Raw genomic sequence first — 16987 nt, 5'->3', positions numbered from 1 at the left:
TTCATGGTGAGGTTTGTCTCCGTTTTACTGTTCATGGGTTTTGAGAACAGCATTTTCAGAGTGTTGGTAAACTTCATCTTTGTTTATTTTGAGCGTCATGGTACACTTATACAGTACAAGTATTGCATTTTAAAATGGCCTCCATAAATGATAAGTATTCCTAGTGAAGTGTTCATGTAAGTTGTTGACTGTTCCAAGAAAAACATTGTTGAAAAATTGGAGGACTGGTTGGTTGGAAGTAGGTGATGGTGTTTAGTATGAGCTCTTCTACCTCTACCTATTGTAATATTAAAAATAAAAGACTACTAGCCATTAGTAAGTCATAAGAAAGAAGTTAACCAAGCTGGATGAAATTTTGCAAGGGTACCTTGCTGGGGTGCTTCAATAATTATGGTTATCAGTATACTATATGGTTTGCCAGCAAAACATGTGAAGAACTTATATAAGTATTATTTTCTTTTAGTCGTTGGCACCAGTCTAGCCCATGGATGACCAATAATTAGATTTAAAACTACCTCTGAAAAAAAGACTCCTCTGCAATGGAAGATTACTCAGCCGTGTGTTTATACCATAGATCTCATTATCTGAACATGCTTTATTGCCTGCTCGTGAACTAATTGCAATGCATGTGCCAATGAAATTATGGACCCCCTAGCTAACCACATCAAATACTAAAATTAGTTCTTCCAGGGGACTCTTAAGACATTCGTTCTATTGTCTATTGAACCAAGTTGCTTCATGTAACCCGTATAAAAAAATAACTGATCTTTAATTAAAGGTGACAAAAAAGTAATTTTAAAGGAGGGTCAAGAATTTAAATTTTCGGGTATGCTGATTGTAAAAATTCCTTGGAACTTCAAGTTTGTGAGGCATTAAGTACAACCAGAATATCAAGATTATAGAATACTGAAGCATTTTTGTGGTAGATTTTATAATTATTAGCAGCTGTTTCTTTCTGGCAACCCTAGATGGGGAGGTTAGCGGGTGAGTTGCTATAGCAAAATCCACCCAGCTTTGCAGCTAAGCCCGGCCACCAGTGCTGGATTTTGGCAGAAATTCGTCCGAGAAACGGATGATGACGTCACACTTCGAAGATTTAAATGCATTAAATATTTCATTTATTTTCTAACTTCAAATTGTCATATAAGTATTAATAATCAAGTCGAAATCAAAGAAATAAGGTCTTTATCTTGCAATGCATATATATAAAGTTAATATAAAGGACATCACGATTCACGGGACATGCAACACAGTACATACAAGACCCAGCCCAAAACATGAACCAACTGTGAGGACTTTGAGAAAGAGCCTCACACAGTGCAGCAAATGCTTCCATGCCAAAGAGAACCTTTGGTACAAACAAAACCCCCACAAAGACAGCTGGTACTACAACTCAAGAATAAAGGAAATGAATTCGAGTTAACAGAACAAGGGAAGCTCTTCAGGCGACAACCACAGATGAACTACATGCGGTCTTAAGGGATGTCATGGTCATGCAACCCAAACAGCCAGAGAAGTAAAGGGAAACCTGGCTGATGTGGTGCTCACAGACGACCCGTCAAACCCCAATAGCGAAAATCTGGTGGTGGTTCAACAAGGTATCAGGAAAGACCAGACCACCACAAGCACATCATCCCGACCCACAGGCAGAAGCAAAACAGACTTGCGCAACATTTTGCGGACAGGACCAAAACGGCACATCTGCCACCTGCCACAAGGAAAAGCTGCCATATTAGATCCAGGGAGATGGCTAGTTATCAACACAGCGTGCAATGAGCCTGACGTCACTGACACCCCATTCACAATGAATGAGCTTAACAAAGCCCTCCAAAAGGAAAAAAACACAGCTCCAGGATCAGACATGATCACATACAGCATGCTGAAAAATATGGGCACAGCAGCCAAGGAAGTACATCTGCACATAATCAACAGAACATACACTGGGAGCAAGTCAGACCCACACAATGGAATCAACAAAACACGCAACCTAATTCCCAAACCCAAGGAACCAAACTCCCTACAGGCCCATTTCTCTCATCAGCTGCACAGAAAGACTGCAGAGAGAATGGTACTAAACAGACTTGTATGGAAAACAGGACCACTACATCATCGCCTATATGGTTACAAAGAAGGAATAGGCACACAAGAATGCCTAGCAGATGACAATGGCAACAATAAACAACAGAAAATCCATTGTAGTCTTTCTCGATTTAGAAAAAGCCTGCAACTAGCCAGTGCCATCGTCATCCTTGCTACCTTGGTGGACAAAGAGTTAAGGGTAACCTGTTAGCATGGGTCAAAGGATACATGCAAAACAGACAAGCCAGAGTCACCTTCCAAGGTGCAAGCTCAGATTTTCTCAACGTTAGAAAATGGAACACCACAGGGAGGAATACTTAGTCCCTTCCTCTTCAATGTACTAATGGAAAATGTAGCCACAATCACCCTACCAGAGGGATGGAAATTTTCATATATAACGATGTGTGCTTAGTGAGCACACACAGGTACAGATCCCACCAAAATATGCAAAATGCAATAACACAAATTAAAAAAATAGCTGTACAGAGCTTGAATCTAAAAATCAATACAGCAAAAACCAAAGCAATGGCAATTAAAAACATGACTTAAACCCAAATGAAATACAACTCATGGGTGAACCCATCGAATGGGTCGAAAACTTTTTGTACCTAGGTGCAAATATCAACAAACAACTCTCCCCACGCAAAAGAAATAGAAACACTTACAAAAAATCAAATGCAGGCAAAATGCTATGAGAAGAATCACCTCTCTAAAACAAGGAGCAGTATACCATGCCCTCAGAACCTTCTACATACAGACAATAAGGTTAACTGTGGAGTATGGCACCTGTCCTTACTTGCCTCAAAAACACAGAACAACAAAAAGCTTCAGAAGTAATCAAAACAATGCCGGGAAGACTCATCACAGGTGCACCCATTGTACTAACTTGTGTGTCTTGAGAAACGAAACAAAAATTACTCTCTAACACACAGAATAGATCAGGAAACACATCCATACTGCTAAAAACCTTGAAAGGTAGCAGAAACTGCCCACTCAAGAGAGAAATCAAGAAAACATTGAGCTTCATGAGGAATTAGACCCCAAGACATATGCTGGCGACCTCCTAGCAGCCTTAAGGAGAGTAGGGATGCAAAAATCAGAGCCGCAATCAAGGAAGACACGCCTCGAGAGTACAGAGAACGAAGCACCCTGGGAGCCTGAACTGTTCAAGATAAACTTTATAAGTCCTCCTGCAAGCAAAAAAGCATTAAAATCCTCAACAGCTAAGGCTTGGCCCAAGAGGCAATCAGGAAAACTGCAGCCACAAATGAATATTTTACAGATGGATCAGTAGATCTCAGCATCCCAGCAGCAGCAGCAGAGTCCACTCAACAACCCTCAAAGGATGCTGGAGGCTTCTGACAATGCCTCCACTTACAAACTGAACTGGTTTGCCATTGCAAAAGCTCTAGAAGACTCTCAGCATAGGCAAGGTAAACACAACAATTCATACTGACTCAAAAGGAGCACTACAAGCTATAACAAAAATGGCCTCCAGCAAAGGAAAACATCAGACTTCTATCAAGCATATGTTCATGTAATTGCAAGCCTTCCAAAACAGGAACAGGAAATAACATTAAACTGGTTCCGAGCCATTGGGAATCCAAGGAAACGAAGAAGCAGATTCTCTAGCAAAAGTGGTTGCTACCTCCCAACGTTAATATCAAAATCAGCCCTCATTCACACAACTGAAAAACAAGGCAGTTAACTGCCAACTACAGGAAGAAAGCAAGTCAGAAGAGCTGTTTTCGGTGGTTAAAACCGCCATCAGTATATAGATGGTTTGCTGTAAACCTAAAACCACACAATATAACCAAAGACATTTTCTTTTAGTCGGGCCCAGTCATAATCCATCGGCTAAGGCTAGGATACCTGTGCACATGGCAAAGAAAAAAGACAATCCTCAACCATGCAAGATTACTGTGAAACAATACCAGAAGAACCCTGGAACACTACCTTCTTGACTGTACAGAAACAGAACAGCTAAGAACAAGTTATGCCAATGAAAGAACAGCTACCCAAATAACAAGCACATACTGACAAACATCCATGAATTCTTAAGCTTCCTATGCTCCTACCCACCACCAAGATAACTCAAGAATCCATACCTTAAACCACCCACCCTCCTTCCCTATTCTTAAATCAGACTCAACAGACTCGACCCAGACAACAAATAAAAATCCATACCATTCATCTCTAAATACTGACTTTAGAAATCACCCCCTCCCCTATCATTCCATCCATCACAATCAACACCCAACAAATACACAAAACACATACAGACACAAGAATTTTTGACCGGACAAGGAATATGGCTTTGGATCACCACCAACTAGCATACTTTCTACCTGTGCCTACTACTCAGATTCTTCTTTTTCCATCTGTTGGCCTCTCCCACTAGCCAACACTCCGCTGCTATCGTACTTTATCCTCATCTGATGGGTACCTTAGGGTTCAAAGAGGTTGCAACCTTGCCTGTTAAACCTTTTCATTTCAAATTTTCACCCCACCAAAATCACTTTCATGTATCATAATAAAGTTTTCATTAACCTACCCATCTCACAGACTCATCATCAACATATAGTTACGGGCTTTATCTAGAAGCAAGAGCCGTGCTGGCATAAGGCCAGCTAAATCTAAAACAACAACAACAACAACGACGCATGCGTTGAGGTTTTCTCGCGCCAAAAGGTGCAATCGGTCCAACACCTCCGGCTCCTTGTTTTTTATTTCTCATCAGCAATTCGTTAAGCTAGAGATAAATGGAGGTCGGATGTGAACCTCAGGGTCTTCAAATAAAAGCTAGCTCAAGTGGCTATAGGGGATCCTTCCCTCATCCTCAAGAATTGAATCAAATTTCAACTTAAAATCTAATGATCCAACTGAATGAACTATTATGTTAACTATTGTTAACATAACAAGGATTTCCGGTCGTCAGCTATTCTTCGACAAGAAACATTTTTGTCGAAAGCCTATGTACCTCGTACTTCATGGCAAGCCCTTAAATGCAGGTAAGACCTTATGGAGTTTTGGTTCACGACTTGAAAATGTATTTCCCGGATCAAGTTAATTGTGAAGCGTGAACTTGCAATCACCGAGTCGTAGTTTTGGGAGCGCAAGCTCCTTCAAAGAGCATTAGAAGAAAATAGTTGTCACGCAAACCTTCTTTTCGACGAAAATGTGAGCGTTGTTGTTCTTCACGCCATCGTTATTGTTTTAAATTTAGTTAATTTGCTCAAACACGTCTGGGAGACAGAAAAAGGGGGTGGTTTACCTTTGTTACCGCGCAAATCTTGGCGATTTATCAGGATGTCAAATTAGCCTATCATCATTGTATCATCTTGTGTTGTTTGGTGGTGCAGGCTTGTTCCTTGAATTTCTTGAATTAGTTTTAAGTGTTTGCTTACTGTTTTTGCCGTATAGCCTAGTAGGGCCTAATGTTTTTATAATTTTTCTTGCTGTGTTCTAATGCATAGACCATACAGTTTTTCTTGCTTTATGTTGATGCACAGCCGAGTTAGGTTAAATGTAGTCTATACATAATATTTTCTTGCTGTTTTTGCTGCATAGCCTAGTTTACCAAATGTCAATAGAAGCCATTGATCAAGATTTGCCCCCTTTGGTTAGGAAGAGAGCAGTTTTTAAATTTCGTGTTATGATTGCTCTTGATCTGTTGGAAAAGGTTACTGTGGGTGACCTTACTCAGGAAAATTTTGAAATCAAACTGAAAGGTACCCAGTCCGTCCTGGACAAAATTGAGAATGTCAATGAACAAATTTTAGATGATTATTATGGTGATATGTTTCCTGAAGAACCAGTGGTTCAAAATGAATTTAAGTCAAGCTGTATATGCAGATGAAGTTGGTGTAAGGTTAGGTAAAATTCAGAAACTTTTGGATGACCATGAGAAACCAGATGTTGGTACTGCCACAGAGTCAGTCAAGTTGCCTCGTTTACAGTGTAAAGTTTTTGATGGTTAGTTAGACGACAAGGTTGAATTTAAAAACTTTTTATTGCAGTTTGAGAATTTCATCAATGCCAGTGGGCAAATGTCAGATGCCAACAAACTCACTCACCTTAGGAGTTGTCTCTCAGGCAATGCCTTTAAGCTTATAAGCTGATTGCTACCCTCTCAGTCTCAGATGATAATTATGCTGTAGCTATGCAATTGTTGAAGAATGAATTTCTTGATGAAGAATTCATTGTTGATGAGTCTTTCAAATCTGCTTAGTGGTTTTCCTAAGTATGACCCTACCTTTACTGAGGTGAGGGCCTACATCAATGAGGTTCGGTCTATGGTACATGAATTGAAGGTGTACAAGGTTGACTCTCTTACTGTGGGTACTCCAGGTAACAAATTTTTGAGTCATGTTGTTTTCATAGCTGCCTCCTTCCATTAAGAGGGAATTGATTCATAAAGTCAGTAATAACTATCCCAACTTAGTAGATTTGTTTGAACATTATAATGATAATCATCAAAACGCTGATGTGAACTGTCAGTTCTAAAGCTGAAAGGTCAAGTCATGACCAAAAGCAAGACTTTGTAAACAAGTCTAAGTTTTCAAATAAACCTCTCGAGGTCAATTCTCAAAAGTCTGCCGATATAGTCAAGAGTTCCCAAATCCAAGGTACCGATCCAAATAAAATTCCTAAACATACCGGTACTTTAGAAAACTTCAGGACTTCAATAAAGCGAAAGGAAAGTGTTTCCAAACCAGTTGGTCAAACTTGTAAGTTTTGTCAAAAGGGACATAATATGTCCCATTGTACTGCCTTTAGCAATTATGATGAACATAAGAAGCATTGTTTGCAATTAGGTATGTACTATGTTTGTTCTAGTTCAGCACATTTAGCTGATCAATGTCCTGGCAAGTTAAACAAGATGCCATATGCTTGTGTGCACTGTAAGGCATTTTCTCATATTTCTCGTTTTATGTCCTGTTTCTAAGGCTAAACAGACTATTCAATCTCATATTTGTGGGTGTACAACACACAGAGGTAAATTTTCAGCCTCTGTTACTTCCTGTCTTCACTTTGACTTTTCAGGGCGATAAGGCCTACCAAAACGTTAGGTTTGTTATAGACACGGGCGGTCAAAAAAGTTATCTCAACCAAGAGATCACTAGTAATATATGCAGTTCCCATCTCATTTCTGATATTATCTCTGAGTTCATTACCTATTTATGTTCTTCAAAACCTCTCAAAGAAGTCCCCGGGAGAAGTTTCAGGAGCGTTGTTTAGTATATTTTGCTTTCCTATCGTCTACTGAAGGGTCATAGGTAACCTAATACCTAATTAACCAAAAATAGTTAAACGTATATCTCATGATTATTGCTTAAACAGCAGAGAAAGCCTGTAAATTACAAGCACTCCCTCAAGGTAAGCACCTAGATGTTCCTTGTTTTTTAAAGCTAAGAGACTGAGACCGGCAATACTATGTCCACATTAAAGCTCAGTTCTGTGAAAGCAAAGGGAGAAAAGAAGGGAAGGAAGTTAATGAACAGTATTTCTCAGGTGATGACTCGTTAGTCTCTTGAAAAGCTGCAAACTGAATGACTCGGGGAAAACCTGACAGGGGCAGAGTTTCACTATTTTGATGTGAGGGCGATGAATGAGTTATCAAATTGGTTTATGACGGAATTCACCATTTCCTGTTTATATAATATATATATATATATATATATATATATATATATATATATATATATATATATATATATATATATATATATATATATATATATATATATATTATATATATATATATATATATATATAATATATATATATATATATATACTATATATATATATATATATATACCTCCTTGTGCTGATGTCCTTTTTATATATATATATTATATATATATATTATATATATATATTATATGATATATTATATATATATTATATATATATATTTATATATATATATAGGTATATATATATATATATATATATATATATATATATATATATATTATTATCACACTGTTGACCAACCCAGCACTGCCCAGGTGAACTCCCCCAAGGGCTCCAAAATATTTTTCTACACCTCCTGCTGTCTGTCCCTTTCATCCTGATATTACTGTTCTAACTGTCTCTTTTATCCAAATATTACTGTTCTGACTGTCCATTTATCCAGATATTACTGTGGATACATATATATTATATATACTAAAGGGACCCCACTGATGAGTTTATTACCCCACTAAACGTAATTTATGACCCCCTGAGTGCCAAACACACTAAACCTAAACATTTGAAGCTCCACTTAACCTCAAAGACAGAATTTATAATGGAATAAGTCACCAGTCGAGAAATCACAGTAAATTGGTCCCACAAAAAGGAAATATAGTTAGTGAGGGAATTACCTGAATAATTAATCCACCTTCGGACAAAGCATTTTCCTTTGCTTCAGTAAGGTTTAACACAACGGGATTGTATCATGAAAATTTAGCACTGGTAAACCTATTCTTATTCTGAACAATGGGATCGAGACTCCAAGGGAGCCTGAATGCTGAAAATTACTCACTTAAACCTTCCTAATTCTAATTACTGGGTCAATAGTTGAGTGTCACTAAGCAATATAAAATTCTTAATCTAGACTTCATAAAAGTAAATTGTTTATACTATTATAAAGATGGTACAAAAGAGGAACAATAAGAAGGTTGAAATACAGGGGAAGAAACCTATTAGCAAACAGCAGATTTTGTCAAATTCAGACTTTACCGTTACATGGTTTGCTTTCGATTGCAAACAGACTGATACGGTTTTTCTGGAAAACACCGTGACCTACCGATAACTAATGAAAAGAAAAAATTAAAAATACAAAGGACACAGTTTTGCTAAACGACATGTGATTCTTGGTCATGGCATGAACCTCTTAACAACACTGACCCTCTGTGATCAAAACAATTTACTAAAAATATATACCCTATAAAAGGTAAACTAGGTTTTTTTTCAAAGACATCGCCAAATGCAGGAAAAGCAAGACCACCTTTACTGGGGTTACTGGGAAACCCTTCTGTGGGTTAGGTCCCTAATGCTATCAAAGAAGATTTCTTGTTTGAAATAATGTTTAGCACTATTAGTGAATTCTGGTCAAACGTTCGCAGTTATTTTTCCTACAATAAAATGAATGTAATGTGACAGCAGAATATTTATAAATATATATTCTTTATTTCCCATTATATTGTAGGTTATATATATCAGATATAAATAAATGCATACTTTAAAAAAATAAATATATATATATATATATATATTTTCAATACAAAGCAGTTGTTTGGTATATAATATAGATATATATATATATATGGCTACATATGAGGGCTTGGCTGATGAGTTTTTACTTGATTTATGTAATTTTTAATAAGGCCTGCCGACAAGGACACATGTAACCTGTCAATGAAGCTGCAAATTAACCGCAAAGACAGCTGTTTACTTCAACAATCAAGGTCGGCCAGTCGAGGGCAATTAATCTCAACACAAAGATTATGCAGCTACTTAAGGAATTTACTTTAATAAAAACTGCTGAACTTGGATGCAGTCAATTCCCATGTTTCATTATAGTATTAAAAACATAATTTGTAGCTCTTCTGAACCCTGGATTCGAGACACAAGGCTGCATAAAAATTTTTAAATAACTGGCACAACCTTTTCCTAATTCTTAGTCACTTCACTGGAATGGTTGGATGTCGCAAAGAGTATAATCTTTTAGGCTTAATCAAAACTTCGTAAAAATCTAGGTGGTGGCGGAGAATGGAAAAAAGGAAAATTGGAAATACAGGAAGTTATTTAGTCATATTCGACGGTTGAACAAGAGTCGGACTTACCTTGGGCGACTTGTATATTGTTTGCGCCTTTAACGGACGCTCATGCCGTGTTGATACATGTACTCTTCCCAATAAAAAAAAAAATATAGACGACAGGAACACGAAGGGGGTAGGGGTGACAAAGGACACTGTTCCGTGACTGGATGACAAGCTGTGCTCTCGCTGATGGCGTTTACTCTCTGACTTAGCTCTGATCCTATTAATATGGCCGCATCTGTACACTACGCCCCAGGCAAATCCGACCTCGACAAAGACATCACTGAATGCATAGGGTAAAAGGAAAGACAGCCAAGACCACCGTTACTAGAATTAGCAGAGTGAAAAAGCCCTCTCTGATCGTATTGTCCCTAATGCCACACAGGCATACTTTTTTTTTTGGTTTTAACTAGTGAAGTCATATCCGTTGTCATTTTTGAGGACGCCGTCTGTCTCTGCTATGATCAGGTATTTTTGAACTGTCTGGTCTACTCGGAGGACAAAGACGTTCCCTGTCGAATAAATTGACTTTTCCTTGGAATAACTGCATAGTGGGCGAACAGCAGAAATGTTTATAAAAATTTATATGTATATATATATATATATATATTTTCTTCTTCTTTTAATGTGCTTTTTTCCCATTTTTGTAATAAAGTATGCATTTTCCAGAAACTTTTTTTTTAACGACTTCTGATTTGGCTTTGGGGTAGACCTCGTGAAGTCTTGATCACTGCCCTGCCTGACTCCTTTTGCAAGACCTTGGATGCAATTTTCATGTCTCATACTCTATATTTATATATATATTCTTATATATATATATAATAATTATATATATATATATATATATTATATATATATATATATATATATATATAATATATATATATATATATATTATATATTTATTTACCTATTATTCTGAGGTCTTTTCAAGATCTGTCATTACAATAAATGAGAAGTCCTGAGAACTGAACAAAAAAAAAAAGTTTCTCAAAACCATGTCCTTATTGCAAATGGGAAAAAACAAGCAGTGTCCAAATCTTATTCTGAGGTCTTTCCAATGGGGAATTTTCGAGAATTAAAAAAATAAAAAAGTTTCTAAAAAATGCATCTTTATTGCCAAAAATGAAAGAACAAAAATTAAGCAGTGGCCGATACTGCAGCTCTCCTGTAATGAACCTTTCAGAAAGAAAAAACATGCGGTATCTGCACTGAGTTATTGTCCAAGGAGATAGATCAATTTATTCACTTCTCCCTTCCCCTCCAAAAAAAATCACAGAAACAGCCTGACAGTTTTCCAGGACAACGCAAATGACTTCACTTTAAACCACGATGCAGACTGCAAAGCGGTGACGAGCTTTCTTTGTCCAATAAGACGATATGATCGAAAGGCGCCTCCTTGGGAATGAGACACTTTCCGCTATTCCTTGTAATACCCTGAAGGTGGGCTGGGCGAAGACCCCCATTCCTCCGGGAATTGGAGGATCCTGACAATAACAAGACTGTAGAGCTTTGTTTGGTATTTTTATGGTTACCAAAGTTTCAAGGGAATACTATATTCTTGTACTGAAGGTGGGCTGGGTGAAGACCCGATTCCTTCGGGAATTGGAGGATCCTGACAATAACAAGACTGTGGGTGCTTTGGTATATACCAAAGTTTGGGAAAATTGGGTTTATGGTTACCAAGCAATGCTCAGGGGAATGTTGTTATTCTTGTATCCCGAAGGTGGGCTGGACGAAGAACCTTTTCCTTCGGGAGTTGGAGGATCCTGGCACTCACAAGACTGTGGTTACAGGAATAATGGACTAAAATTCAGGCCAAAGGTTTTGGTCCAGGTCATTCAGCACTGAAAGGGAAATTGAAAGTAGAGCTTGTTTCTTAAAGCTGCAACAAGAGGCAAAACTCACAGTTACACTATTAAGGAAACAAATGTTAGGAAAGGATTGAGGAAAATTATGGTGGCTTGAGGGAATATGAACGGAGGTTTAGAGTCAAAGGAATGAAAGCGGTTGCCAACTGGGGGCAGAATATGCTGCAAAATAACCTTATGAGTAATGCCTACCGTGTGGGCTGGGAGATGCACAGACTATCCCCAACGGGGTGTGGTTGCTGGCATATACCAAGTTTGGGGAGTACTAGGTTTATGGTTGTCTAAACGACGTTTGGAGGGAATATTATGGGCTACAGGAAAAGAATGATACTCAAGTAAGATTTCCGATTCCTTGACAAGAGGAGGAGTACTGTAATACCATCATCTCGCATTTCAAATGAGGGGAAAATTCAGTCTTTTATATTCAAATCTGTTGTTTTCAGTCTACACTGAATTAACTTCGACCTGTTTATATGTTCTATGATACTTCTAAAACACTTTGTTTTCTGTGACGCACGTCATATATTACTTTCAGAAAAGTGAAAGTCAACAAAATATATATATATTACATTTTCAGACATGTTTTTCGTGGAATACTAATTCAACAATATCTTTCACAGACCAGCTAGGTGCAAGGTAAATGAAATCTTTCTTTTCACAGAATCAGTTACATATTTTAAATGAGTTAGGGCATCAATTTATCTTAGCACGATAATTGTCCTGAAAGTACGAAAATTGACCTTTTCAGGATTATTTTGTTTAATTGCAATAAATTAAAGAATGCCAAATAAATGAACTTAATAAAATATGCTACTTCTTTCTAATGTCAATCGCTCCTGTGGTGGGCTTGTTCCATATGAACAGGGTTCATCTTATAATAATAATAACAATGTACATTTCATATCTGACGCAGACTTCTCTTTCTGTTTATTAATTTAATTTTTGATTTTTAATAAGTGATCTCTTCTTTCTGTATTTCTGTTACTTCTTTCTAGTGAACACCATAATATTCTTTGGAAGCATGAATTTCAAGTAAATGGCCTTGTTGTGGGTTTGTTCCATATGAATAGGGTTCATCCTCTGAATAATAATAATAACCAACCCAACAGAAACCAAAACAGCAACCGTCTTGGAAAAGGCGCCTAGAAAAACAAATCATGGCGATAAATCTAACATAAAAATCTGTTTAAATTTTAGAGGTTAGTTAACTAAGTACAAATTTTCTTTGAGCATCAAATTTACGTACATATTTTTGGAAAGAAAACTCTGGTACTAAAAGAAACTATATTATTTTATCTTGGAAGGAATGAATATGTATGTATCTGTCTATCTGTGTGTATATATATATATATATATATATATATATATATATATATATAAGATAGAGAGAGAGAGAGAGAGAGAGAGAGAGAGAGAGAAAGTCATTAAAATATCTCAACACCCAGACAAATAATCTTCATTTAATGAAAATGAGTGTCAGCATCTGAATTAAATAAAATATAAATCATTTATGCAAAATAAATTCAGGAACACATGCCAACATTTACACATTACAAAAGAGATCTACTTCCAGTATCTTGAACAGATTCTGCAATCCTCAAAAAATCTCAGTAGCTGGGTGAAATCATACATTGATCTGCTTCATCTTTAACATACATGAACCCTAGATCCATGTATAGCAGCTGGGTGAAATCATATATTGATAACCATCTTTAACATACATGAACATAGATCCTATGTAAAGCTTTAATCATGAATCTTATGTTCCTATGTACGCAGACAAAAAATCTCGAAATACTGAGGGTCAGAAAGGTGTGAGTACCAGTGAACCCAAAAAATATTTATTTTCAGTGCTAGGCTTGACCTAAAGTAGTTAATGACGGGACGACCATCAGAGTGAAAGATGAGGAATTATTTGTTACGAGATACAGATGAAATACAGAAGTCCATGAAGCCTAACCCCCGTAGGAAGGTAGTGCCCCATGAGATGCACTAGGCATTACTTAAGGTTCTTTGTAGCTTGTCTTCGGCTCCTAGCTGCAACCCCTTTCGTTCCTTTTACTGTCCTCCTTTCGTATTCTCTTTCTTCCATCTTCTCTTTCTTCCATCTTACTTTCACTCATCTCCAACACCAATTCAGTGCAACTGCGAGGTTTTCCTCCTGTTAACACCTTACATACCTTCTTACTGTCAGTTTCCGTTTCAGCGCTGAAGACCTCATAGTCCCCGGTGCTTGGCCTTTATCCTAAATTCTATATTCCATTCAATTCATGAAGAGTAACAAAAGTTCATGAAGTCCAACAGAATTTAATTATTTAATTATGGTCATGCATTCCTAAGAATTAAGGGCAAAAGCAGGGAGAGCACTCCCTAAATTCTATATTCAGTTCAATTCATGAAGAGTAACAAAAGTTCATGAAGTCCAACAAAATTTAATTATGGTCATGCATTCCTAAAAATTAAGGGCAAAAGCAGGGAGAGCACTCCATGCAAAGGGCCCTCAAGGAATGTAGACAAGCCATTTTTCATCTGACAGAGCCAACGAACGGAAACATCCAGCCAGGGCGCTACACTACTGACGGATGAGCATGCGATGGACAATGCTAAATAGAAAATCCGCCTAGAAAAAAAAAATTGGTTGAGCCTCGCTGCTAATGAGGAGGAGGCTCGCAATTATAATTCGTTTCGTTTTTGGGTCGCACTTCATTGCGAAAAATCTCTGTCGGTCGCTTGCGAGGGCATCATCGTTCTTGGCCAAATACAGAATTTTCCTCGCTTCATTAACAATTGTAAAGGGTGTTGGAAGAGTCTGAGTTTGAGGGAATACAGAAAATAGTTTTTCTTTTTTTGGGGGGTGGGGGGTTTAGACAGTGGAAGTAATATTTAGTGTCTGAATTCACTGTATGAAAGTATGAATCAATTGACGCTCTCTCTCTCTCTCTCTCTCTCTCTCTCTCTCTCTCTCTCTCTCTCTCTACACATTATGTGCGTGTGTGTGTGTACCTCATATACTGTACATCATGATGTCATTACTTTTTCAAAGACGTTGAATAAAAATGCACAAAGATTTAAAATGACTGTATTTAAAATGCATGCATAAGGACCTGCGTTTAGTAACTAAGAGCGCCTTTATTAATTCTCCATCTACACTAATGCTTCCCCAAAGCACACTAAAATTTTACCTAATCAATGCTCACAATAAATGATGTAACTCGAGCCTTAGAGGGAGAGAGAGAACTAGATCTTAGTGGAACATATCATCAACGGATAACCAAAATACAAGACGGATGATTTGCACAAAATTGTATTTGACTTCAAAAGCTTCATCAATGAACATCAAAGTGTTGGGAAGGGGTTATTTTTATGTAAACATAAATAATAATTAAATATATAAATAAATAAATAGTACGTAGTAGCGAAGGCTTTAAGTCAAGGAGATAACAAAATAATTGTGTTTCGAGAATCAAGTCAAGTCTCCATTATAGATAAAATATAAAGAGAATTTTATGGCCTGTAAAAATGCATATAAAATAATTTTTTATATCAAAGCTTTACTATAATTAAGTTATGATAAAAGTAATTAAGTTATGATCAAAATTACTTCAGAATGTCTAAGGTAAGAAACGTCCCAAAAGTTAATCAGTCCTTTCAGTAGAAATAATTTATGTGATTGACATCGGCAAAAAAGATGAAAATAAGAGATTTCTCTGTTATGCAGGAAGATGGTAATGAATCAGTCAACATAAATCATTTCCTAATAGTGACTTTTTTCATTAACAAAAAAGTGACTTGAAAACTAAAAGAAAAAATGAAGAGACAATCTTTTTACTGCGAGCACCACTTATAAAAATTAGTTTCCATAATTTCTTTTCTCGTTCGATCTGCAAAGAGACTTATTCTCTCTCTCTCTCTCTCTCTCTCTCTCTCTCTCTCTCTCTCTCTCTCTCTCTCTCTCGTCTGTCGAACAAAGAACAGACAAACAAAGGCAACTGGGGAGGAATTTATTAATGTGTCTTTATGGAGGCGTAAAATTCTGAAGGGAGGGGGCCCATGTTCCTTCAGGTCCTGCAATGACCCTTTTGGCAAAATCTTAGGAATGGTCCAATTGCTTCTGTCACTGCCCCTATTTCGTTTTTTTTTTTTCTTCCGAATCATACCCTAAACCAGTCTCGGTAATTGGGTTGACAAGTTTTTACAATCTCTCTCTCTCTCTCTCTCTCTCTCTCTCTCTCTCTCTCTCTCTCTCTCTCTCTCTCTCTAAAATGGGATGGCGAGCTGCTGTAATAAAATTGCACTCTTCTTTTGTCGACTACAATATGTTATCCCTTCCAAGCGCAATCCTGCGCAGTCCATTATTTGATAAACTGGGTTATGTATAGTAAATGCAAGCGAGGAATTGGGCGTGCGCTTACGCAAAGACAGATAAAACAAACATATATATATATATATATATATATATATATATATATATATATATATAACAAGGAAAACCAGAACCGAGACACCGAAGTAGGCCGACAGTGTGAGAATGATGGATGATCTATTCACTTGAGAGTGAAATTGACACCTGCAAACCTACATAGACAGCCTAACCTGAATAGACAGTTTAGATTGGATAGACATCCTAACCTGAATAAACACCCTAATCCAAATAGAGAGGTTAACCTGAATAGACATCCTAACCTGAATAGACAGCTTAGATTGGATAGGCATCCTAACTTGAATGGATAGCCTAACCTGAATAGATATCTTGACCTGAATAGATATCCTAACCTGAAGACATCCTAATCTGAATAGACATCCTAATCTGAATAGACATCCTAACCTGAATAGACATCCTGACCTGAATAGACATCCTAATCTGAAGACATCCTAACCTGAATAGACATCCTAATCAGAAGAGACAACCTAACCTGAATAAACAGCCTGACCTGAACAGACATCCTAACCCAAATAGACAGATTAGCCTGGATAGACACCCTAACCTGAATAGACAGCCTAATCTGAAGACATCCTAACCTAAATAGACATCCTAATCTGAAGACATCCTAACCTGAATAGACATCCTAACCTTAATAGATTGCTTAACCTGAATAGACATCCTAACCTCAATAGACACCCTGACCTGAATAGATATCCTAACCTGAATAGACATCCTAACCTGAATAGACATCCTAACCTGAATAGACATCCTAGCCTGAATAGACAGCCTAGTCTGAATAGA

This window comes from Macrobrachium rosenbergii, chromosome 51, assembly GCF_040412425.1.
Source record: "Macrobrachium rosenbergii isolate ZJJX-2024 chromosome 51, ASM4041242v1, whole genome shotgun sequence".
Lineage (NCBI taxonomy): Eukaryota > Metazoa > Arthropoda > Malacostraca > Decapoda > Palaemonidae > Macrobrachium > Macrobrachium rosenbergii.
The sequence above is the reverse complement of the archived record's forward strand: the minus strand, read 5'-3'. Positions refer to the sequence as shown.